At 53.2% G+C, this 22,342-nt stretch overlaps 28 non-coding genes across 28 annotated transcripts; all 28 read right to left on the bottom strand.

The window, feature by feature from the left end:
- Window positions 1-846: 846 nt before the first annotated feature.
- Window positions 847-965, bottom strand: LOC122724257. The gene has a single exon (XR_006351525.1). It is a non-coding gene; the product is annotated as a 5S ribosomal RNA (ribosomal RNA).
- Window positions 966-1,355: 390 nt separating this feature from the next.
- On the bottom strand, window positions 1,356-1,474 carry LOC122724247. The gene has a single exon (XR_006351515.1). It is a non-coding gene; the product is annotated as a 5S ribosomal RNA (ribosomal RNA).
- A 385-nt stretch (window positions 1,475-1,859) lies between these two features.
- LOC122724208 lies at window positions 1,860-1,978 on the bottom strand. Its single transcript, XR_006351477.1, has one exon. It is a non-coding gene; the product is annotated as a 5S ribosomal RNA (ribosomal RNA).
- Window positions 1,979-2,279: 301 nt separating this feature from the next.
- LOC122724218 lies at window positions 2,280-2,398 on the bottom strand. Its single transcript, XR_006351487.1, has one exon. It is a non-coding gene; the product is annotated as a 5S ribosomal RNA (ribosomal RNA).
- A 385-nt stretch (window positions 2,399-2,783) lies between these two features.
- LOC122724212 lies at window positions 2,784-2,902 on the bottom strand. Its single transcript, XR_006351481.1, has one exon. It is a non-coding gene; the product is annotated as a 5S ribosomal RNA (ribosomal RNA).
- A 300-nt stretch (window positions 2,903-3,202) lies between these two features.
- On the bottom strand, window positions 3,203-3,321 carry LOC122724217. The gene has a single exon (XR_006351486.1). It is a non-coding gene; the product is annotated as a 5S ribosomal RNA (ribosomal RNA).
- Window positions 3,322-3,705: 384 nt separating this feature from the next.
- On the bottom strand, window positions 3,706-3,824 carry LOC122724197. Its single transcript, XR_006351466.1, has one exon. It is a non-coding gene; the product is annotated as a 5S ribosomal RNA (ribosomal RNA).
- A 385-nt stretch (window positions 3,825-4,209) lies between these two features.
- Window positions 4,210-4,328, bottom strand: LOC122724209. The gene has a single exon (XR_006351478.1). It is a non-coding gene; the product is annotated as a 5S ribosomal RNA (ribosomal RNA).
- Window positions 4,329-4,713: 385 nt separating this feature from the next.
- Window positions 4,714-4,832, bottom strand: LOC122724250. Its single transcript, XR_006351518.1, has one exon. It is a non-coding gene; the product is annotated as a 5S ribosomal RNA (ribosomal RNA).
- Window positions 4,833-5,217: 385 nt separating this feature from the next.
- Window positions 5,218-5,336, bottom strand: LOC122724211. Its single transcript, XR_006351480.1, has one exon. It is a non-coding gene; the product is annotated as a 5S ribosomal RNA (ribosomal RNA).
- Window positions 5,337-5,721: 385 nt separating this feature from the next.
- On the bottom strand, window positions 5,722-5,840 carry LOC122724260. The gene has a single exon (XR_006351528.1). It is a non-coding gene; the product is annotated as a 5S ribosomal RNA (ribosomal RNA).
- Window positions 5,841-6,225: 385 nt separating this feature from the next.
- Window positions 6,226-6,344, bottom strand: LOC122724256. The gene has a single exon (XR_006351524.1). It is a non-coding gene; the product is annotated as a 5S ribosomal RNA (ribosomal RNA).
- A 364-nt stretch (window positions 6,345-6,708) lies between these two features.
- Window positions 6,709-6,827, bottom strand: LOC122724230. Its single transcript, XR_006351499.1, has one exon. It is a non-coding gene; the product is annotated as a 5S ribosomal RNA (ribosomal RNA).
- Window positions 6,828-7,155: 328 nt separating this feature from the next.
- Window positions 7,156-7,274, bottom strand: LOC122724236. Its single transcript, XR_006351504.1, has one exon. It is a non-coding gene; the product is annotated as a 5S ribosomal RNA (ribosomal RNA).
- Window positions 7,275-7,574: 300 nt separating this feature from the next.
- On the bottom strand, window positions 7,575-7,693 carry LOC122724254. Its single transcript, XR_006351522.1, has one exon. It is a non-coding gene; the product is annotated as a 5S ribosomal RNA (ribosomal RNA).
- Window positions 7,694-15,574: 7,881 nt separating this feature from the next.
- On the bottom strand, window positions 15,575-15,693 carry LOC122724229. Its single transcript, XR_006351498.1, has one exon. It is a non-coding gene; the product is annotated as a 5S ribosomal RNA (ribosomal RNA).
- A 385-nt stretch (window positions 15,694-16,078) lies between these two features.
- On the bottom strand, window positions 16,079-16,197 carry LOC122724246. The gene has a single exon (XR_006351514.1). It is a non-coding gene; the product is annotated as a 5S ribosomal RNA (ribosomal RNA).
- Window positions 16,198-16,602: 405 nt separating this feature from the next.
- On the bottom strand, window positions 16,603-16,721 carry LOC122724216. The gene has a single exon (XR_006351485.1). It is a non-coding gene; the product is annotated as a 5S ribosomal RNA (ribosomal RNA).
- Window positions 16,722-17,106: 385 nt separating this feature from the next.
- Window positions 17,107-17,225, bottom strand: LOC122724225. Its single transcript, XR_006351494.1, has one exon. It is a non-coding gene; the product is annotated as a 5S ribosomal RNA (ribosomal RNA).
- Window positions 17,226-17,610: 385 nt separating this feature from the next.
- On the bottom strand, window positions 17,611-17,729 carry LOC122724222. The gene has a single exon (XR_006351491.1). It is a non-coding gene; the product is annotated as a 5S ribosomal RNA (ribosomal RNA).
- Window positions 17,730-18,114: 385 nt separating this feature from the next.
- Window positions 18,115-18,233, bottom strand: LOC122724207. The gene has a single exon (XR_006351476.1). It is a non-coding gene; the product is annotated as a 5S ribosomal RNA (ribosomal RNA).
- A 385-nt stretch (window positions 18,234-18,618) lies between these two features.
- On the bottom strand, window positions 18,619-18,737 carry LOC122724210. The gene has a single exon (XR_006351479.1). It is a non-coding gene; the product is annotated as a 5S ribosomal RNA (ribosomal RNA).
- Window positions 18,738-19,355: 618 nt separating this feature from the next.
- Window positions 19,356-19,474, bottom strand: LOC122724239. Its single transcript, XR_006351507.1, has one exon. It is a non-coding gene; the product is annotated as a 5S ribosomal RNA (ribosomal RNA).
- A 404-nt stretch (window positions 19,475-19,878) lies between these two features.
- Window positions 19,879-19,997, bottom strand: LOC122724235. The gene has a single exon (XR_006351503.1). It is a non-coding gene; the product is annotated as a 5S ribosomal RNA (ribosomal RNA).
- Window positions 19,998-20,615: 618 nt separating this feature from the next.
- LOC122724238 lies at window positions 20,616-20,734 on the bottom strand. The gene has a single exon (XR_006351506.1). It is a non-coding gene; the product is annotated as a 5S ribosomal RNA (ribosomal RNA).
- Window positions 20,735-21,139: 405 nt separating this feature from the next.
- Window positions 21,140-21,258, bottom strand: LOC122724219. The gene has a single exon (XR_006351488.1). It is a non-coding gene; the product is annotated as a 5S ribosomal RNA (ribosomal RNA).
- A 385-nt stretch (window positions 21,259-21,643) lies between these two features.
- LOC122724227 lies at window positions 21,644-21,760 on the bottom strand. Its single transcript, XR_006351496.1, has one exon. It is a non-coding gene; the product is annotated as a 5S ribosomal RNA (ribosomal RNA).
- A 364-nt stretch (window positions 21,761-22,124) lies between these two features.
- LOC122724252 lies at window positions 22,125-22,243 on the bottom strand. The gene has a single exon (XR_006351520.1). It is a non-coding gene; the product is annotated as a 5S ribosomal RNA (ribosomal RNA).
- Between the last annotated feature and the right edge of the window lie 99 nt (window positions 22,244-22,342).

Below are 22,342 nucleotides of genomic sequence, written 5' to 3'. Positions count from 1 at the left end.
ACTGCTGAGGTCCTCGGTTTCACGGGTCCGAACCTACACAGGTGGACTCAAATAAGGGACCAAACATACTCTAATATAACTCTAAACATCTCCCCAAAAACCCCATAAAACATCATAAAACATTCATAGAAAACATGCAAAGGAAGGCTGAACAGGGCACTTTCGGCGGCCGAAAGTCCCTCCAGAGCCGAAAGTCATGCACTTTCGGGGGCAGGGTTCGGCGGTCGAAAGTCTGTCCAGAGCCGAAAGTCACCAACCTTCGGCGGCAGGTTCGGCGGCCGAAACTTTCCTCCAGAGCCAAAAGTCCAAACTTTCGGAGGTGAGTTTATGCGGCCAAACTGCCTCCACAGGCAGGTTCGGCGGCCGAACATGGCTTCGGCAGCCGAACCTGAGTCTGAGAGGTTTTTAATAAGTTCATTAAGGGCATTTTTGGAAAAAATTTTCACCTCTCACCTTTGACTCTTTGACCAAACGGCTATTTTGGACGGAAGGACTACGAATTTGGACGGAAGAGAAAGTGAGGGACTTAAGTGTTGGGTCGCCCAAATAGAGGGACAGAAGTGTTAATTACGTTAAACCTCAATAACTAAAAAGTAATTTTCCCATAAGAATTACACTCCACTGAATCACTCACCTCCCCCGCCTGTCTTTCCGTCTCGTGGCCCTATCTTCTTGCTCGTTCCCCTGCTTTCGGCGATTTTCATTTTTCTTTTTTCATTTCCATTTAACTTTTCGACATGCACATGTATCTAAATCGATAGCAATAAAGAGCGAGAAAATAAAAACCCAAAATGGCACCCCCGGCGGTGAGGAGCGCTGCGGAGGAAAAGAAAAAGAAAAAGAAAAGGGGTGCAACACGAGGACTTCCCAAGAAGTTACCCATCTTAGTACTGCTCTCGCCCAACCACGTTTAACTTCGGAGTTTTGATGGGATCCGGTGCACTAGTGCTGGTATGATCGCACCCGTTGTGTCCCTCGCCATCAAATCACACATACCTTTCCCCCACCTCGGCGCGGCGCGGCGCCCCTCCCCTCTCCATCCGGCGCGTGGGCCCCACGTCCCGTACCGTGCCTTCCCCCTGCCCCCTCTTCGTCTCCCATCCCGGTTCCTTCTCCCCTCCCCGCGCTGCTCTGTCGCTGCGGGACTCCCTCCCTCGCCTGTCTTTCCGTCTCGAGGCCCTATCTTCTTGCTCGTTCCCCCGCTTTCGGCGATCTTCATTTTTCTTTTTTCATTCCCATTTAACTTTTCGACATGCACATGTATCTAAACCGATAGCGATACAGAGCCAGAAAATAAAAACCCGAAATGGCACCGCCAGCGGTGAGGAGCGCTGCGGAGGAAAAGAAAAAGAAAAGGGGTGCAACACGAGGACTTCCCAAGAGGTCGCCCATCTTAGTACTGCTCTCGCCCAAGCACGTTTAGCTTCTGAGTTTTGTTGGGATCCGGTGCATTAGTGCTGGTATGATCGCACCCGTTGTGTCCCTCGCCATCAAATCACACATACCTTTCCCCCACCTCCGCGCGGCACCCCTCTCCTCTCCCTCCAGCGCGTGGGCCCCGCGTCCCGTACCTTGCCTTCCCCCTGCCCCCTCTTCGCCTCCCGTCCCGGTTCCTTCTCCCCTCCCCGCGCTGCTCCGTCGCTGCGGAACTCCCTCCCCCGCCTGTCTTTCCGTCTCGTGGCCCTATCTTCTTGCACGTTCCCCCGCTTTCGGCGATCTTCATTTTTCTTTTTTCATTCCCATTTAACTTTTCGACATGCACATGTATCTAAACCGATAGCGATACAGAGCGAGAAAATAAAAACCCGAAATGGCACCGCCGGCGGTGAGGAGCGCTGCAGAGGAAAAGAAAAAGAAAAGGGGTGCAACACGAGGACTTCTGAAGAGGTCACCCATCTTAGTACTGCTCTCGCCCAAGCACGTTTAACTTCGGAGTTCAGATGGGATCCAGTGCATTAGTGCTGGTATGATCGCACCCCTTGTGTCCCTCGCCATCAAATCACACATACCTTTCCCCCACCTCCGCGCGGCGCCCCTCCCCTCTCCATCCGGCGCGTGGGCCCCGCGTCCCGTACCGTGCCTTCCCCCTACCCCCTCTTCGCCTCCCGTCCCGGTTCCTTCTCTCCTCCCCGCGCTGCTCCGTCGCTGCGGGACTCCCTCCCCCGCCTGTCTTTTCGTCTCGTGGCCCTATCTTCTTGCTCGTTCCCCCGCTTTTCGGCCATCTTCATTTTTCTTTTTTCATTCCCATTTAACTTTTCGACATTCACATGTATCTAAACCGATAGCGATACGAGGAGTTCCCAAGAGGTCACCCATCTTAGTACTGCTCTCGCCCAAGCACGTTTAACTTCGGAGTTCTGATGGGATCCGGTGCATTAGTGCTGGTATGATCGCACCCGTTGTGTCCCTCGCCATGAAATCACACATACCTTTCCCCCACCTCCGCGCGGCGCCCCTCCCCTCTCCATCCGGCGCGTGGGCTCCGCGTCCCATACCGTGCCTTCCCCCTGCCCCCTCTTCACCTCCCGTCCCGGTTCCTTCTCCCCTCCCCGCGCTGCTCCGTCGCTGCGGGACTCCCTCCCCCGCCTGTCTTTCCGTCTCGTGGCCCTATCTTCTTGCTCGTTCCCCCGCTTTCGGCGATCTTCATTTTTCTTTTTTCATTCCCATTTAAATTTTCGACATGCACATGTATCTAAATCGATAGCGATACAGAGCGAGAAAATAAAAACCCGAAATGGCACCGCCGGCGGTGAGGAGCGCTGCGGAGGAAAAGAAAAAGAAAAGGGGTGCAACACGAGGACTTCCCAAGAGGTCATCCATCTTAGTACTGCTCTCGCCCAAGCACGTTAAACTTCGGAGTTCTGATGGGATCCGGTGCATTAGTGCCGGTATGATCGCACCCGTTGTGTCCCTCGCCATCAAATCACAAATACCTTTCCCCCACCTCCGCGTGGCGCCCTTCCCCTCTCCATCCGGCGTGTGGGCCCCGCGTCCCGTACCGTGCCTTCCTCCTGCCCCCTCTTCGCCTCCTGTCCCGGTTCCTTCTCAACTCCCCGCGCTGCTCCGTCCCTGCGGAACTCCCTCCCCCGCCTGTCTTTTCGTCTCGTGGCCCTATCTTCTTGCTCGTTCCCCCGCTTTCGGCGATCTTCATTTTTCTTTTTTCATTCCCATTTAACTTTTCGACATTCACATGTATCTAAACCGATAGCGATACGAGGAGTTCCCAAGAGGTCACCCATCTTAGTACTGCTCTCGCCCAAGCACGTTTAACTTCGGAGTTCTGATGGGATCCGGTGCATTAGTGCTGGTATGATCGCACCCGTTGTGTCCCTCGCCATCAAATCACACATACCTTTCCCCCACCTCCGCGCGGCGCCCCTCCCCTCTCCATTCCGCGCGTGGGCCCCCGTCCCGTACCGTGCCTTCCCCCTGCCCCCTCTTCGCCTCCCGTCCCGGTTCCTTCTCCCCTCCCCGCGCTGCTCCGTCGCTGCGGGACTCCCTCCCCTGCCTGTCTTTCCGTCTCGTGGCCCTATCTGCTTGCTCGTTCCCCTGCTTTCGGCGATCTTCATTTTTCTTTTTTCATTCCCATTTAACTTTTCGACATGCACATGTATCTAAACCGATAGCGATACAGAGCGAGAAAATAAAAACCCGAAATGGCACCGCCGGCGGTGAGGAGCGCTGCGGAGGAAAAGAAAAAGAAAAGGGGTGCAACACGAGGACTTCCCAAGAGGTCACCCATCTTAGTACTGCTCTCGCCCAAGCACGTTTAACTTCGGAGTTCTGATGGGATCCGGTGCATTAGTGCTGGTATGATCGCACCCGTTGTGTCCCTCGCCATCAAATCACACATACCTTTCCCCCACCTCCGCGCGGCGCCCCTCCCCTCTCCATCCGGCGCATGGGCCCCGCGTCCCATACCGTGCCTTCCCCCTGCCCCCTCTTCGCCTCCCGTCCCGGTTCCTTCTCCCCTCCCCGCGCTGCTCCGTCGCTGCGGGACTCCCTCCCCCGCCTGTCTTTCCGTCTCGTGGCCCTATCTTCTTGCTCGTTCCCCCGCTTTCAGCGATCTTCATTTTTCTTTTTTCATTCCCATTTAACTTTTCGACATGCACATGTATCTAAATCGATAGCGATACAGAGCGAGAAAATAAAAACCCGAAATGGCACCGCCGGCGGTGAGGAGCGCTGCGGAGGAAAAGAAAAAGAAAAGGGGTGCAACACGAGGACTTCCCAAGAGGTCACCCATCTTAGTACTGCTCTCGCCCAAGCACTTTTAACTTCCGAGTTCTGATGGGATCCGGTGGATTAGTGCTGGTATGATCGCACCCGTTGTGTCCCTCGCCATCAAATCACACATACCTTTCCCCCACATCCGCGCGGCGCCCCTCCCCTCTCCATCCGGCGCGTGGGACCCGCGTCCCGTACCGTGCCTTCCCCCTGCCCCCTCTTCGCCTCCCGTCTCAGTTCCTTCTCCCCTCCCCGCGCTGCTCCGTCGCTGCGGGACTCCCTCCCCCGCCTGTCTTTCCGTCTCGTGGCCCTATCTTCTTGCTCGTTCCCCCGCTTTCGGCGATCTTCATTTTTCTTTTTTCATTCCCATTTAACTTTTCGACATGCACATGTATCTAAATCGATAGCGATACAGAGCGAGAAAATAAAAACCCGAAATGTCACCGCCGGCGGTGAGGAGCGCTGTGGAGGAAAAGAAAAAGAAAATGGGTGCAACACGAGGACTTCCCAAGAGGTCACCCATCTTAGTACTGTTCTCACCCAAGCACGTTTAACTTCCGAGTTCTGATGGGATTCGGTGCATTAGTGCTGGTATGATCGCACCCGTTGTGTCCCTCGCCATCAAATCACACATACCTTTCCCCCACCTCCGCGCGGCGCCCCTGCCCTCTCCATCCGGCGCGTGGGCCCCGCGTCCCGTACCGTGCCTTCCCCATGCCCCCTCTTCGCCTCCCGTCCCGGTTCCTTCTCCCCTCCCCGCGCTACTCTGTCGCTGCGGGACTCCCTCCCCCGCCTGTCTTTCCGTCTCGTGGCCCTATCTTCTTGCTCGTTCCCCTGCTTTCGGCGATCTTCATTTTTCTTTTTTCATTCCCATTTAACTTTTTGACATGCACATGTATCTAAACCGATAGCGATACAGAGCGAGAAAATAAAAACCCGAAATGGCACCGCCAGCGGTGAGGAGCGCTGCAGAGGAAAAGAAAAAGAAAAGGGGTGCAACACGAGGACTTCCCAAGAGGTCACCCATCTTAGTACTGCTCTCGCCCAAGCAAGTTTAACTTCGGAGTTCTGATGGGATCCGGTGCATTAGTGCTGGTATGATCGCATCCGTTGTGTCCCTCGCCATGAAATCACACATACCGTTCCCCCACCTCCTCGCGGCGCCCCTCCCCTATCCATCCGGCGCGTGGGCCCCGCGTCCCGTTCCGTGCCTTCCCCCTGCCCCCTCTTCGCCTTCCGTCCCGGTTCCTTCTCCCCTCCCCGCGCTGCTCCGTCGCTGCGGGACTCCCTCCCCCGCCTGTCTTTCCATCTCGTGGCCCTATCTTCTTGCTCGTTCCCCCGCTTTCGGCGATCTTCATTTTTCTTTTTTCATTCCCATTTAACTTTTCGACATGCACATGTATCTAAATCTATAGCGATACAGAGCGAGAAAATAAAAACCTGAAATGGCACCGCCAGCGGTGAGAAGCGCTGCGGAGGAAAAGAAAAAGAAAAGGGGTGGAACACGAGGACTTCCCAAAAGGTCACCCATCTTAGTACTGCTCTCGCCCAAGCACGTTTAACTTCGGAGTTCTGATGGTATCCTGTGCATTAGTGCTGGTATGATAGCACCTGTTGTGTCCCTCGCCATCAAATCACACATACCTTTCCCCCACCTCTGCGCGGCGCCCCTACCCTCTCTATCCGGCGCGTGGGCACCGCGTCCCGTACCGTGCCTTCCCCCTGCCCCCTCTTCGCCTCCCGTCCCGGTTCCTTCTCCCCTCCCTGCGCTGCTCCGTCGCTGCGGGACTCCCTCCCCCGCCTGTCTTTCCGTCTCGTGGCCCTATCTTCTTGCTCGTTCCCACGCTTTCGGCGATCTTCATTTTTCTTTTTTCATTCCCATTTAACTTTTCGACATGCACATGTATCTAAATTGATAGCGATACAGAGCGAGAAAATAAAAACCCGAAACGTCACCGCCGGCGGTGAGGAGCGCTGCGGAGGAAAAGAAAAAGAAAAGGGGTGCAATACGAGGACTTCCCAAGAGGTCACCCATCTTAGTACTGCTCTCGCCCAAGCACGTTTAACTTCGGCGTTCTGATGGGATACGATTCTTTAGTGCTGGTATGATCGCACCCGTTGTGTCCCTCGCCATCAAATCACACATACCTTTCCCCCACCTCTGCGCGGCGCCCCTCCCCTCTATATCCGGCGCGTGGGCCTCGCGTCCCGTACCGTGCCTTCCCCCTGCCCCCTCTTCGCCTCCCGTCCCGGTTCCTTGTCCCCTCCCCGCGCTGCTCCGTCGCTGCGGGACTCTCTCGTGGCCCTATCTTCTTGCTCGTTCCCCTGCTTTCGGCGATCTTCATTTTTGTTTTTTCATTCCCATTTAACTTTTCAACATGCACATGTATCTAAACCGATAGCGATACAGAGCGAGAAAATAAAAACCCGAAATGGCACCGCCGGCGGTGAGGAGCGCTGCGGAGGAAAAGAAAAAGAAAATGGGTGCAACACGAGGACTTCCCAAGAGGTCACCCATCTTAGTACTGCTCTCGCCCAAGCACGTTTAACTTCGGAGTTCTGATAGGATCCGGTGCATTAGTGCTGTTATGATCGCACCCGTTTTGTCCCTCGCCATCAAATCACACAAACCTTTCCCCCACCTCCGCGCGGCGCCCCTCCCCTCTCTATCCGGCGCGTGGGCCCCGCATCCCGTACCGTGCCTTGCCCCTGCCCCCTCTTCTCCTCCCGTCCCGGTTCCTTCTCCCCTCCCCGCGCTGCTCCGTCGCTGCGGGACTCCCTCCCCCGCCTGCTTTCCGTCTCGTGGCCCTATCTTCTTGCTCGTTCCCCCGCTTTCGGCGATCTTCATTTTTATTTTTTCTTTCCCATTTAACTTTTCGACATGCACATGTATCTAAACCACTTTTCGACATGCACATGTATCTAAACCGATAGCGATACGAGGACTTTCCAAGAGGTCACCCATCTTAGTACTGCTCTCGCCCAAGCACGTTTAACTTCGGAGTTCTAATGGGATCCGGTGCATTAGTGCTGGTATGATCGCACCCGTTGTGTCCCCCGCCATCAAATCACACATACCTTTCCCCCACCTCCGCGCGGCGCCCCTCCCCTCTCCATCCGGCGCGTGGGCCCCGCGTCCCGTACCGTGCTTTCCCCTTGCCCCCTCTTCGCCTTCAGTCCCGGTTCCTTCTCCCTTCCCCGCGCTGCTCCGTCGCTGCGGGACTCCTTCCCCCGCCTGTCTTTCCGTCTCGTGGCCCTATCTTTTTGCTCGTTCCCCCGCTTTCGGCGATCTTCATTTTTCTTTTTTCATTCCCATTTAACTTTTCGACATTCACATGTATCTAAACCGATAGCGAGACGAGGAGTTCCCAAGAGGTCACCCATCTTAGTACTGCTCTCGCCCAAGCACGTTTAACTTCGGAGTTCTGATGGGATCCGGTGCATTAGTGCTGGTATGATCGTGTCCTCTGAACCTGACTACCTTGTCCCTGCAGTCCAAGGTAGCACCATGGGTAGATAGCCAGTCCATCCCTAGAATGAAGACGAAATCTGTCAAATCTAGAACCACTAGGTCGGCGGACATGCATCTCCCCTCAACAAACACAGGACTACACTGGCAGACTGACTCTGCCACAGATGGATCACACTTGGGTCCACTGACCCAGAGAGGACACTCTAACCCAGAAGTCATCAGACCTAACCTCCCCATGGCTCTCGGAGCGATAAAAGAATGAGATGCACCAGGGTCCATCAAGGCATATACATCTGAACAACCAATAATTAGGTTACCTGCCACCACGGTGTTAGATGCATCTGCCTCCTGCTGAGTCATTGTGAAGATCCGTGCTGGAGCTGATGGACCTTCACCTCTGAAACCCGCTGAGGAAGAGGCTGCCCCTCTCCCTCTGCCCCTGCCACTGGCCTGAGTCATGGCTGGAGCTGCTGGTTGCGCTACACTGCCTGAAGCTGTCTGCTGGGACTGAGCCATCGGGGCCGCTCTTGGACAATCTCTAGCTATATGCCCCTCCTGACCACATCTGAAACAGACGTTCGCCCCAAACCGACATACTCCCTTGTGTGGTCTACCACACCTCGCACAAACTGCATTATCCGCACCAGAGCTTGAGCCACTCCCAAATCCCAGACTAGACTTGACTTTGTTCCAGAACTTGTTCTTCTTACCCTTGGGTTTACTCCATCTCTTACTGCCTGAAGTTGCCGCACTCAAGGTAGAGGGATCTACCCTTCCCCCACCCGGAGTTTTAGAACCAGAAGCTTGTGCCACTGTCTGCTTAACTGTCCCCTGAATGATGGCACTAGCCTCCATTCTCCTAGCCATGTCTACTATGGCGTGAAAACTCTCTCTATCTGCTGACTGTACCAAGGAGGAATACCTGGGATGGAGCTTCATGATATACCTCCTCGACTTCTTCTGGTCTGTGCTAAGGTCCTGCCCAGCAAATGGCAGCAACTCCATAAACCTGTCAGTATATTCGTCTACACTCATGTCATCAGTCTGTCTCAACTGCTCGAATTCTATCATCTTCAATTCCCTTGAACTATCAGGGAAAGCCCATCCTGCAAACTCGTTTGCAAACTCTTCCCAAGTCATGCTGTCCACTCTCGGGTTCACATAATTCTTGTACCACTCCCGTGCCTTCTTGCACTTAAGCGTGAACCCGGCCATCTGAATGGCTCTACTGTCATCCGCCCCTATCTCATCTGTAATTGCCTTGACCCGCTCCAAGTACACGAACGGATCATCACCGGTCTCAAACTGGGGAGCACCCAGCTTCATATAGTCTGTCATCTTGACCTTGCTCCCACTGGCTGAGCTAGGTCTAGATGGCTGAGCAACTGGGGCTGCTGGTTCTGTAGGTGGTGGAGGTGGTGCAACATTTTCTGAGGTAGGGTTTGCTGGACTTGGATAGTAGGGTGGAGGTGGATACATTGGGTACTGGGAGTACGGTGGGTAGTATGGTGGGTATGGCATCTGTGTGGGATAAGGGGTGAAACTAGGGTAATCCGATGTACCTCCCATCGAATACCCGGGATGTTGTGAGAAATGTGGGTAGTGAGGTGGCTGTACAAATCCCGAGGCCTGAGTGCCTCCTTGGGACTCTCCCACTCCTTCTTCTGACATACTGACCCCCAAACTGCCATCCCTCCTCTGTTCCACGTCCATATCATCCCCCATATCCTCTGACGCTCCTCCCTGAACTGTCCCTCTGACTGATCTGCTCCTACCCAGATCCAGAGACCTTCTAGGGTCTCTTGCTACTCTGTCCCTGTTGGACCTGCTAGACATTGCCCTAGGCAATGCTGGAGGACGGGCGCTCATGCCCTCATCCTCAGGTGGTACTCCTGTCAATCTTGCTGATCGACGAGTTCCTCTCATCCTGTTTTCTGAAAAACAGTACACATAGCACAAACATTAGCATCATATGGTTCATGTGGGCACACATGAACCCGCATCACATACATCACATATCATAGCATATCATTAATGCACATGCATAAAATCATGGCATTTCACATCATCATGTAAGACAGGACTCCACATCCTATCCTAGTGGACATGATCTTTTCCTATTGTGCTTGACCTTCTATAACATCTATGAGCCCGACACTCTAGGTCCGACCATATGAACCTAGGGCTCTGATATCAGCTCTTCAGGCTCGTAGGTTGCTCAGGAGGGGATGTCAGGGGTATTTGGCTCATGTGAGAGAGCTAAATAGTCAGGTTAGAGAGCCCGCCTCGGTGCCAGTGGTTAGAGAGTTCTTAGATGTGTTCCCAGACGAACTGCCAGGTTTACCACCTGCTAGGGAGATAGAGTTCGAGATAGAACTAATGCCTGGAACCCGGCCGATCTCTATCCCTCCCTACAGGATGGCGCCAGCAGAATTGAAAGAGTTGAAGGAGCAGTTGCAGGAGCTAGTAGACAAGGGCTTCATCCGACCGAGTACCTCACCCTGGGGTGCTCCAGTTTTGTTTGTGAGAAAGAAGGATGGATCCCTTAGACTTTGTATCGACTACAGACAGTTGAACAAAGTCACTACTAAGAACAAGTACCCATTGCCAAGGATCGACGATCTATTCGACCAGCTAGCAGGAGCAGGTTGTTTCTCCAAAATAGATCTGAGATCGGGGTACCATCAGTTGAGGATCAGGGAAGAGGACGTACCTAAGACAGCTTTCAGGACCAGATATGGGCATTTTGAGTTCCTTGTAATGCCGTTCGGGTTAACTAACGCCCCTGCAGCATTCATGGACCTCATGAACAGAGTGTTTAGCCAGTACCTGGATCACTTCGTTATTGTCTTCATAGATGATATCTTGGTGTATTCCAGGAATGCAGAGGAGCATGCCCATCATCTGAGGTTGGTTCTACAGACCTTGAGGGAACATGGCTTGTATGCCAAGTTCTCCAAATGTGAGTTCTAGCTAAGGAGCATTTCGTTCTTAGGGCATGTAGTGTCAGAGAATGGTATAGAGGTAGACCCCAAGAAGATAGAAACTGTGGCTAACTGGCCTCGACCCACTTCAGTGACAGAGATCAGGAGTTTCTTGGGTTTGGCGGGTTACTACAGGAGGTTCGTTCAGGACTTCTCAAAGATAGCAGCTCCTCTGACCAGACTAACCAGGAAGAATCAGAAGTTTCTGTGGACCGACCAGTGCGAGGAGAGTTTTGAAGAGCTCAAGAAGAGGTTGACTTCAGCACCAGTTTTAGCTCTGCCATCTAGTGGAGAGGACTTTACAGTCTTTTGTGATGCGTCCCGTGTGGGACTGGGTTGTGTGCTTATGCAGAATGAGAAGGTGATTGCTTATGCTTCTAGGCAGCTAAAGAAGCATGAGTTGAATTACCCCACACATGACCTTGAGATGGCAGCAGTAATCTTTGCACTCAAGATGTGGAGGCATTACCTCTATGGGGTAAAATGTGAGATCTTCACAGATCATAAAAGCTTACAGTACATCTTGAGTCAGAGGGATTTGAATTTGAGGCAGAGGAGATGGGTAGAGCTGCTGAGTGACTATGATTGCAAGATTCAGTATCATCCGGGTAAGGCGAATGTCGTGGCAGACGCCCTAAGCCGGAAGTCACTAGGCAGTCTATCCCACATCACGGCAGAAAGAAGACCAGTAGTGAAGGAGTTTTTCAAGCTCATTGAGGAAGGTCTACAGTTGGAGTTGTCTGGTACAGGTGCCTTGGTCGCTCAGATGAAAGTGACACCCGTGTTTCTGGAGCAGGTGGCTCAGAAACAACATGAGGACCCAGAGTTAGTGAAGATTGCCAGGACTGTTCAGTCAGGCAAGGACAGTGAGTTCAGATTCGACAATAAGGGGATCCTCCGCTATGGGAGTCGACTTTGTGTACCAGATGACATTGGGCTAAAAGGAGACATTATGAGAGAGGCTCATAATGCAAGATACAGCATTCACCCCGGAGCTACCAAGATGTATCAAGATCTGAAGAAAGTTTATTGGTGGCCAGCTATGAAGAGAGAAGTGGCACAGTTTGTGTCAGCCTGCGACGTATGTCAGAGGGTGAAGCTGGAACATCAGAAGCCGGCTGGAATGCTTAACCCGCTACCTATCCCAGAGTGGAAATGGGAGAATATAGCTATGGACTTCGTAGTGGGGTTACCGGCGACGTCAAATAGATTGGACTCCATATGGGTGATTGTGGACAGACTCACCAAATCTGCTCACTTTATCCCTGTCAGGAGTGGCTACTCTGTGGACAAGTTGGCGCAGGTGTATGTAGATGAGATAGTCAGACTGCATGGGGTTCCTGTTTCTATAGTGTCAGATAGAGGGCCCCAGTTCACCTCCAGGTTTTGGCGGAGTCTGCAGAATGCCATGGGTACTAGGTTGGATTTCAGCACTGCCTTCCACCCCCAGACGGACGGACAGTCGGAGAGGACCATCCAGACTATCGAGGATATGCTTAGAATGTGTGTGCTGGACTTTGGCGGTTCTTGGAGGCAACACCTACCTTTGGTGGAGTTTGCCTACAATAACAGCCATCATGCTAGCATTGGGATGGCTCCATATGAAGCTTTATATGGAAGGAAGTGCAGGTCACCTGTTTGCTGGGAGGAAGTTGGAGAAAAGGCCTTGGCAGGGCCTGAACTAGTAGAGATCACCAGCAGGGTGGTACCCTTAATCAGAGAAAGAATCAAGACAGCTGCAAGCAGACAGAAGAGTTATGCAGACATCCGCAGAAAACTAGTAGAGTTTCAGGAGGGGGATCTGGTATTGCTTAAGGTGTCTCCAATGAAAGGAGTGGTTCGGTTCGGGAAGAAGGGTAAGCTGGCTCCACGGTACATCGGACCCTTTGAGGTCTTGCAAAAGATTGGGAATGTATCGTACAAGCTGGACTTACCTGCTTCTATGGCAAGAATCCATCCGGTCTTCCATGTTTCTATGTTGAGAAAATTCGTGTCAGATCCGGGCAAGGTTCTTAGTGAGCCTGATGTAGAGATCCAAGAGGATCTAACCTATGTAGAGCAGCCAGTACGGATTCTTGACACACAGATCAGAAAGTTGAGGAACAAGGAAATCCCGATGGTGAAAGTCCTTTGGAACCACCACAATATGGAAGAGTGCACCTGGGAGACACGGGAGTCCATGCTCCAGCAATATCCCCATCTCTTTTAGAGGTTGGTATCTATGTGTTCTATGTGTTTAGTATGTATGTTACGTTTCATGATATGTACGTACTAGTTGAGGAACATTCGGGGACGAATGTTCTTAAGGGGGGGAGAATGTAATACCCGGCTAGACTCCGATATCGGAATTCCTACCGTCCGGTGGAATTTGGATGTCGGAAACCTCTAGAAAGGGAAAAGCATGTCTTTATGAAATGTTTTCATGTTTTTAATGATTTTAAGTATGATTTTAAATGAGTTTTTGCATGAAAAGTCCTTGGAGGAAAACCCAGGTTCGGCCGCCGAAAGTCAAGTTCGGCCGCCGAACATGCATGCATTTTGGAGGCACGTTAGGCCCCCGAAAGCTCGAGTGAGGGAAGTGCAGGTTCGGCTGCCGAACCTCATGTTCGGCCGCCGAACATTGCATGGATGCGGAGGCACATTCGGCCCCCGAACGTGGCCTGGCCAGCCACCTATAAATGGGGCACTTAGCCGAAATGGGCGAGCTTTCTCCCATTTTCGGCCACAGCAGGCTTCTGACCTTCCCTTTTGCAACTCTAGTGTTCATCCTCCAAATCTCTTCCATTTTTCTTGAGTTTTAAGCTTGCATTGAAAGTTTTGAGCATTTAAACCAAGTTTTGGAGCTTTAGGAACTCAGGAGCTCATTTTCGTGGATCTCCAAGTTTAGGTCGTCTCCCTCTCGATCTTCAAGAGGTAAGGGCCGATCTTAAGCTCCTTATGTGTTTTAAGTAAGTTTTATGCAAGATCTATGGGTAGAAATGCATGTTAGGGTATATGTTGATGTTATGGGTATATATTGATGTTTTGAACAATGTGGCTTGTTTGAATATGTTTGAAGTGTTGTAGTTGGGGTATTTGATGTTTTGAGGCCCCTAGGAACTTGTATGCATGTGATGGTTGAGATGTATGCATGATTGGAGGTTTTGGGAGGCAAGAGGTTCATGTGAACCAAGTTTTTGCCCTTCTGGCAGAAACCAGGTTCGGCCGCCGAAGGGAGTTTCGGCCGCCGAACCCCCTTTGTGGAGGCAGCATTCGGCTGCCGAAGTTGCCCCCGAAAAGAGACTTTCGTCTCTGTCTGGGACTTTCGGCCGCCGAAGGTGCCGCCGAAAGTGCCCTGTTCAGCCACTTCATGCATATCTCTATGTGATATTTTCAGGATGTTTTAGGGGGTTTTTGGGGAATACTTTAGAGTTATGTTCAAGTATGTTTGGTCCCTCATTTGAGTCCACCTGTGTAGGTTCGGACCCGAGGAACCGAGGACCCCAGCAGTGAGTTCAGCTGCTTCGGTATTGTCAGAGTCAGCCAAAGGAGAGTGGAACTAAACTCAATCTTTTAAATTAAATGTTTTATCATGTTTCATGCATCATGATTATGCAATAGGATGATTGCATTAGTTTTCACGAATATGCCGCATTGCATAAATTGTTGTTGATGTGGGTGAATGTCGGATGACCCAATTAGTCCAAGACAGGAAGACCAGGACCCCATGCTACGGCCTGGCACAGAGTAAGGAAAGACCAGGACCCCATTCTACGGCCTGGCACAGAGTAAGGTACGGTTATGGGACTCGAAGACCAGGAGCCCAGAGGAGGCCCTGGGAAAATGGTGAGTAATGTATGTATGACAGGAAGACCAGGACCCCATGCTACGGCCTGGCACAGAGTTAACTTGGACTTTTTGGTGACAAGTTCACCCAACCCTTATGTGAATTGTTTGTGTTATGATGCATTTCATAGAGCATAGTGTTAATGTGTTTTAATAGCTCTACTCACTGGGCTTTTAGCTCACCCCTCTCCCTTTACCCCCCAGGCTTGCAGGTACAGTATAGAGCGGGAGTCCGGATAGAGTAAAGAAGTCATGTTATGTAATAGCTAGTAATGGACATGATCAAATTGTAATGTAAAAGTACAGTATAGTTATGTAATGAGTTTTATGGATGTTAGTGTGTGCTTGACCATAGAATGTTGTATCCCTTTTTATACATGATCTTAGAGATTTTGATGATGTTTATGTAAACCAGCTCAACACAGGTTATGTTACCCCTTGAGGGCACAGATGAGATCCCACAGAGGGATCAAAGTTATGTTCATATTTACGCACAGGTTGAGTTTGGTTGATGTTTATGAAAAGAAAAGTTTTAATTTTTACGCATGTTGTTGATCATGTATGGGATTATACAGGTTCACAGGTTTTATGTCAGGCTTCCTACGGGTCCCGGCGGCCTTAAGTCGACCCGGATCCTAGCGCCGGTAGCGGTCCGATTTTCGGGTCGTTACAATCGCACCCGTTTTGTCCCTCGCCATCAAATCACACATACCTTTCCCCCACCTCCGCGCGGTGCCCCTCCCCACTCCATCCGGCGCGTGGGCCCCGCGTCCCGTACCGTGCCTTTCCCCTGCCCCCTCTTTGCCTCCCGTCCCGGTTCCTTCTCCCCTCCCCGCGCTGCTCCGTCGCTGCGGGACTCCCTCCCCTGCCTGTCTTTCCGTCTCGTGGACCTATCTTCTTGCTCATTCCCCTGCTTTCGGCGATCTTCATTTTTCTTTTTTCATTCCCATTTAACTTTTCGACATGCACATGTATCTAAACCGATAGTGATACAGAGCGAGAAAATAAAAACCCGAAATGGCACCGCCGGCGGTGAGGAGCGCTGCGGAGGAAAAGAAAAAGAAAAGGGGTGCAACACGAGGACTTCCCAAGAGGTCACCCATCTTAGTACTGCTCTCGCCTAACCACGTTTAACTTCGGAGTTCTGATGGGATCCGGTGCATTAGTGATGGTATGATCGCATCCGTTGTGTCCCTCGCCATCAAATCACACATACCTTTCCCCCACCTCCGCGCGGCGCCCCTCCCCTCTCCATCCGGCGCGTGGGCCTCGCGTCCCGTACCCTGCCTTCCCCCTGCCCCCTCTTCGCCTCCCGTCCCGGTTCCTTCTCCCCTCCCCGCGCTGCTCCGTCGCTGCGGGACTCCCTCCCCCGCCTGTCTTTCCGTCTCGTGGCCCTATCTTCTTGCTCGTTCCCCCGCTTTCGGCGATCTTCATTTTTCTTTTTTCATTCCCATTTAACTTTTCGACATGCACATGTATCTAAATCTATAGCGATACAGAGCGAGAAAATAAAAACCTGAAATGGCACCGCCGGCGGTGAGAAGCGCTGCGGAGGAAAAGAAAAAGAAAAGGGGTGGAACACGAGGACTTCCCAAGAGGTCACCCATCTTAGTACTGCTCTCGCCCAAGCACGTTTAACTTCGGAGTTCTAATGTGATCCAGTGCATTAGAGCTGGTATGATCGCACCCGTTGTGTCCCTCGCCATCAAATCACACAAACCTTTCCCCCACCTCCGCGCGGCGCCCCTACCCTCTCTATCCGGCGCGTGGGCCCCGCGTCCCGTACCGTGCCTTCCCCCTGCCCCCTCTTCGCCTCCCGTCCCGGTTCCTTCTCCCCTCCCCGCGCTGCTCCGTCGCTGCGGGACTCCCTCCACCGCCTGTCTTTCCGTCTCGTGGCCCTATCTTCTTGCTCGTTCCCCCGCTGCTCCGTCGTTGCGGGACTCCCTCCCCCGCCTGTCTTTCCGTCTCGTGGCCCTATCTTCTTGCTCGTTCCCCCGCTTTCGGCGATCTTCATTTTTCTTTTTTCATTCCCATTTAACTTTTCGACATGCACATGTATCTAAACCACTTTTCGACATGCACATGTATCTAAACCAATAGCGATACGAGGACTTCCCAAGAGGTCACCCATCTTAGTACTGCTCTCGCCCAAGCACGTTTAACTTCGGAGTTCTGATGGGATCCGGTGCATTAGTGCAGGTATGATCGCTCCCGTTGTGTCCCTCGCCATCAAATCACACATACCTTTCCCCCACCTCCGCGCGGCGTCCCTCCCCTCTCCGTCCGGCGCGTGGGCCCTGCGTCCCGTACCGTGCCTTCCCCTTGCCCCCTCTTCGCCTCCCATCCCGGTTCCTTCTCCTCTCCCCGCGCTGCTCCATCGCCGCGGGACTCCCTCCCCCGCCTGTCTTTCCGTCTCGTGGCCCTATCTTCTTGCTCGTTCCCCCGCTTTCGGCGATCCTCATTTTTCTTTTTTCATTCCCATTTAACTTTTTGACATGCACATGTATCTAAACCGATAGCGATACAGAGCGAGAAAATAAAAACCCGAAATGGCACCGCCGGCGGTGAGGAGCGCTGCAGAGGAAAAGAAAAAGAAAAGGGGTGCAACACGAGGACTTCCCAAGAGGTCACCCGTCTTAGTACTGCTCTCGCCCAAGCAAGTTTAACTTCGGAGTTCTGATGGGATCCGGTGCATTAGTGCTGGTATGATCGCATCCGTTGTGTCCTTCGCCATGAAATCACACATACCGTTCCCCCACCTCCTCGCGGTGCCCCTCCCCTATCCATCCGGCGCGTGGGCCCCGCGTCCCGTACCGTGCCTTCCCCCTGCCCCCTCTTCGCCTCCCGTCCCGGTTCCTTCTCCCCTCCCCGCGCTGCTCCGTCGCTGCGGGACTCCCTCCCCCGCCTGTCTTTCCATCTCGTGGCCCTATCTTCTTGCTCGTTCCCCCGCTTTCGGCGATCTTCATTTTTCTTTTTTCATTCCCATTTAACTTTTCGACATGCACATGTATCTAAATCTATAGCGATACAGAGCGAGAAAATAAAAACCTGAAATGGCACCGCCAGCGGTGAGAAGCGCAGCGGAGGAAAAGAAAAAGAAAAGGGGTGGAACACGAGGACTTCCCAAAAGGTCACCCATCTTAGTACTGCTCTCGCCCAAGCACGTTTAACTTCGGAGTTCAGATGGGATCCAGTGCATTAGTGCTGGTATGATCGCACCCGTTGTGTCCCTCGCCATCAAATCACACATACCTTTCCCCCACCTCCGCGCGGCGCCCCTCCCCTCTCCATCCGGCGCGTGGGCCCCGCGTTCCGTTCCGTGCCTTCCCCCTGCCCCCTCTTCGCCTCCCGTCCCGGTTCCTTCTACCCTCCCCGCGCTGCTCCGTCGCTGCGGGACTCCTTCCCCCGCCTGTCTTTCCGTCTCGTGGCCCTATCTTCTTGCTCGTTCCCCCGCTTTCGGCGATCTTCATTTTTCTTTTTTCATTCCCATTTAACTTTTCGACATGCACATGTATCTAAATCTATAGCGATACAGAGCGAGAAAATAAAAACCCGAAATGTCACCGCCGGCGGTGAGGAGCGCTGCGGAGGAAAAGAAAAGGAAAAGGGGTGCAATACGAGGACTTCCCAAGAGGTCACGCATCTTAGTACTGCTCTCGCCCAAGCACGTTTAACTTCGGAGTTCTGATGGGATCCGGTGCATTAGTGCTGGTATGATCGCACCCGTTGTGTCCCTCGCCATCAAATCACACATACCTTTCCCCCATCTCCGCACGGCGCCCCTCCCCTCTCCATCCGGCGCATGGGCCCCGCGTCCCGTACCGTGCCTTCCCCCTGCCCCCTCTTCGCCTCCCGTTCCGGTTCCTTCTCCCCTCCTCGCGCTGCTCCGTCGCTGCGGGACTCCCTCCCCCGCCTGTCTTTCCGTCTCGTGGCCCTATCTTCTTGCTTGTTCCCCCGCTTTCGGCGATCTTCATTTTTCTTTTTTCATTCCCATTTAACTTTTCGACATGCACATGTATCTAAATCGATAGCGATACAGAGCGAGAAAATAAAAACCCGAAATGTCACCGCCGGCGGTGAGGAGCGATGCGGAGGAAAAGAAAAAGAAAAGGGGTGCAATACGAGGACTTCCCAAGAGGTCACCCATTTTAGTACTGCTCTCGCCAAAGCACGTTTAACTTCGGAGTTCTGATGGGATCCGGTGCATTAGTGCTGGTATGATCGCACCCGTTGTGTCCCTCGCCATCAAATCACACATACCTTTCCCCCACCTCCGCGCGGCGCCCCTCTCCTCTCCATCCGGCGCGTGGGCCCCACGTCCCGTACCGTGCCTTCCCCCTGCCCCCTCTTCGCTTCCCGTCCCGATTCCTTGTCCCCTCTCCGCGCTGCTCCGTCGCTGCGGGACTCTCTCGTGGCCCTATCTTCTTGCTCGTTCCCCGGCTTTCGGCGATCTTCATTTTTCTTTTTTCATTCCCATTTAACTTTTCAACATGCACATGTATCTAAACCGATAGCGATACAGAGCAAGAAAATAAAAACCCGAAATGGCACCGCCGGCGGTGAGGAGCGCTGCGGAGGAAAAGAAAAAGAAAATGGGTGCAACACGAGGACTTCCCAAGAGGTCACCCATCTTAGTACTGCTCTCGCCCAAGCACGTTTAACTTCAGAGTTCTGATAGGATCTGGTTTCCCCTGCTTTCGGCGATCTTCATTTTTCTTTTTTCATTCCCATTTAACTTTTCAACATGCACATGTATCTAAACCGATAGCGATACAGAGCGAGAAAATAAAAACCCGAAATGGCACCGCCGGCGGTGAGGAGCGCTGCGGAGGAAAAGAAAAAGAAAATGGGTGCAACACGAGGACTTCCCAAGAGGTAACCCATCTTAGTACTGCTCTCGCCCAAGCACGTTTAACTTCGGAGTTCTGATAGGATCTGGGGCATTAGTGCTGGTATGATCGCACCCGTTTTGTCCATCGCCATCAAATCACACAAACCTTTCCCCACCTCCGCGCGGCGCTCCTCTCCTCTCTATCCGGCACGTGGGCCCCGCGTCCCGTACCGTGCCTCCCCCCTGCCCCCTCTTCGCCCCCCGTCCCGGTTCCTTCTCCCCTCCCCGCGCTGCTCCGTCGCTGCGGGACTCCCTCCCCCGCCTGTCTTTCCGTCTCGTGGCCCTATCTTCTTGCTCGTTCCCCCGCTGCTCCGTCGCTGCGGGACTCCCTCCCCCGCCTGTCTTTCCGTCTCGTGGCCCTATCTTCTTGCTCGTTCCCCCGCTTTCGGCGATCTTCATTTTTCTTTTTTCATTCCCATTTAACTTTTCGACATGCACATGTATCTAAACCACTTTTCGACATGCACATGTATCTAAACTGATAGCGATACGAGGACTTCCCAAGAGGTCACCCATCTTAGTACTGCTCTCGCCAAAGCACGTTTAACTTCGGAGTTCTGATGGGATCCGGTGCATTAGTGCTGGTATGATCGCACCCGTTGTGTCCCTCGCCATCAAATCACACATACCTTTCCCCCACCTCCGCGCGGCGCCCCTCCCCTCTCCATCCGGCGCGTGGGCCCCACGTCCCGTACCGTGCCTTCCCCCTGCCCCCTCTTCGCTTCCCGTCCCGGTTCCTTGTCCCCTCTCCGCGCTGCTCCGTCGCTGCGGGACTCTCTCGTGGCCCTATCTTCTTGCTCGTTCCCCGGCTTTCGGCGATCTTCATTTTTCTTTTTTCATTCCCATTTAACTTTTCAACATGCACATGTATATAAACCGATTGCGATACAGAGCAAGAAAATAAAAACCCGAAATGGCACCGCCGGCGGTGAGGAGCGCTGCGGAGGAAAAGAAAAAGAAAATGGGTGCAACACGAGGACTTCCCAAGAGGTCACCCATCTTAGTACTGCTCTCGCCCAAGCACGTTTAACTTCAGAGTTCTGATAGGATCTGGTTTCCCCTGCTTTCGGCGATCTTCATTTTTCTTTTTTCATTCCCATTTAACTTTTCAACATGCACATGTATCTAAACCGATAGCGATACAGAGCGAGAAAATAAAAACCCGAAATGGCACCGCCGGCGGTGAGGAGCGCTGCGGAGGAAAAGAAAAAGAAAATGGGTGCAACACGAGGACTTCCCAAGAGGTAACCCATCTTAGTACTGCTCTCGCCCAAGCACGTTTAACTTCGGAGTTCTGATAGGATCTGGGGCATTAGTGCTGGTATGATCGCACCCGTTTTGTCCATCGCCATCAAATCACACAAACCTTTCCCCCACCTCCGTGCGGCGCCCCTCCCCTCTCTATCCGGCACGTGGGCCCCGCGTCCCGTACCGTGCCTTCCCCCTGCCCCCTCTTCGCCCCCCGTCCCGGTTCCTTCTCCCCTCCCCGCGCTGCTCCGTCGCAGCGGGACTCCCTCCCCCGCCTGTCTTTCCGTCTCGTGGCCCTATCTTCTTGCTCGTTCCCCCGCTGCTCCGTCGCTGCGGGACTCCCTCCCCCGCCTGTCTTTCCGTCTCGTGGCCCTATCTTCTTGCTCGTTCCCCCGCTTTCGGCGATCTTCATTTTTCTTTTTTCATTCCCATTTAACTTTTCGACATGCACATGTATCTAAACCACTTTTCGACATGCACATGTATCTAAACTGATAGCGATACGAGGACTTCCCAAGAGGTCACCCATCTTAGTACTGCTCTCGCCCAAGCACGTTTAACTTCGGAGTTCTGACGGGATCCGGTGCATTAGTGCTGGTGTGATCGCTCCCGTTGTGACCCTCGCCATCAAATCACACATACCTTTCCCCCACCTCCGCGCGGCGTCCCTCCCCTCTCCGTCCGGCGCGTGGGCCCCGCGTCCCGTACCGTGCCTTCCCCTTGCCCCCTCTTCGCCTCCCATCCCGGTTCCTTCTCCCCTCCCCGCGCTGGTCCATCGCTGCGGGACTCCCTCCCCCGCCTGTCTTTCCGTCTCGTGGCCCTATCTTCTTGCTCGTTCCCCTGCTTTCGGCGATCCTCATTTTTCTTTTTTCATTCCCATTTAACTTTTCGACATGCACATGTATCTAAACCGATAGCGATACTGAGCGAGAAAATAAAAACCCGAAATGGCACCGCCGGCGGTGAGGAGCGCTGCGGAGGAAAAGAAAAAGAAAAGGGGTACAACACGAGGACTTCCCAAGAGGTCCCATCTTAGTACTGCTCTCGCCCAAGCACGTTTAACTTCGGAGTTCTGATGGGATCCGGTGCATTAGTGCTGGTATGATCGCACCCGTTGTGTCCCTCGCCATCAAATCACACATACCTTTCCCCCACCTCCGCGCGGCGCCCCTCCCCTCTCCATCCGGCGCGTGGGCCCCGCGTCCCGTACCGTGCCTTCCCCCTGCCCCCTCTTCGCCTCCCGTCCCGGTTCTTTGTCCCCTCCCCGCACTGCTCCGTCGTTGCGGGACTCTCTCGTGGCCCTATCTTCTTGCTCGTTCCCCTGCTTTCGGCGATCTTCATTGTTCTTTTTTCATTCCCATTTAACTTTTCAACATGCACATGTATCAAAACCGATAGCGATACAGAGCGAGAAAATAAAAACCCGAAATGGCACCACCGGCGGTGAGGAGCGCTGCGGAGGAAAAGAAAAAGAAAATGGGTGCAACACGAGGACTTCCCAAGAGGTCACCCATCTTAGTACTGCTCTCGTCCAAGCACGTGTAACTTCGTAGTTCTGATGGGATCTGGTGCATTAGTGCTGGTATGATCGCACCCGTTTTGTCCCTCGCCATCAAATCACACATACCTTTCCCCCACCTCCGCGCGGCGCCCCTCCCCTCTCTATCCGGCGCGTGGGCCCCGCGACCCGTACCG

Source organism: Manihot esculenta, chromosome 7, assembly GCF_001659605.2.
Source record: "Manihot esculenta cultivar AM560-2 chromosome 7, M.esculenta_v8, whole genome shotgun sequence".
Taxonomy (NCBI): domain Eukaryota; kingdom Viridiplantae; phylum Streptophyta; class Magnoliopsida; order Malpighiales; family Euphorbiaceae; genus Manihot; species Manihot esculenta.
The sequence above is the reverse complement of the archived record's forward strand: the minus strand, read 5'-3'. Positions and strand labels throughout refer to the sequence as shown.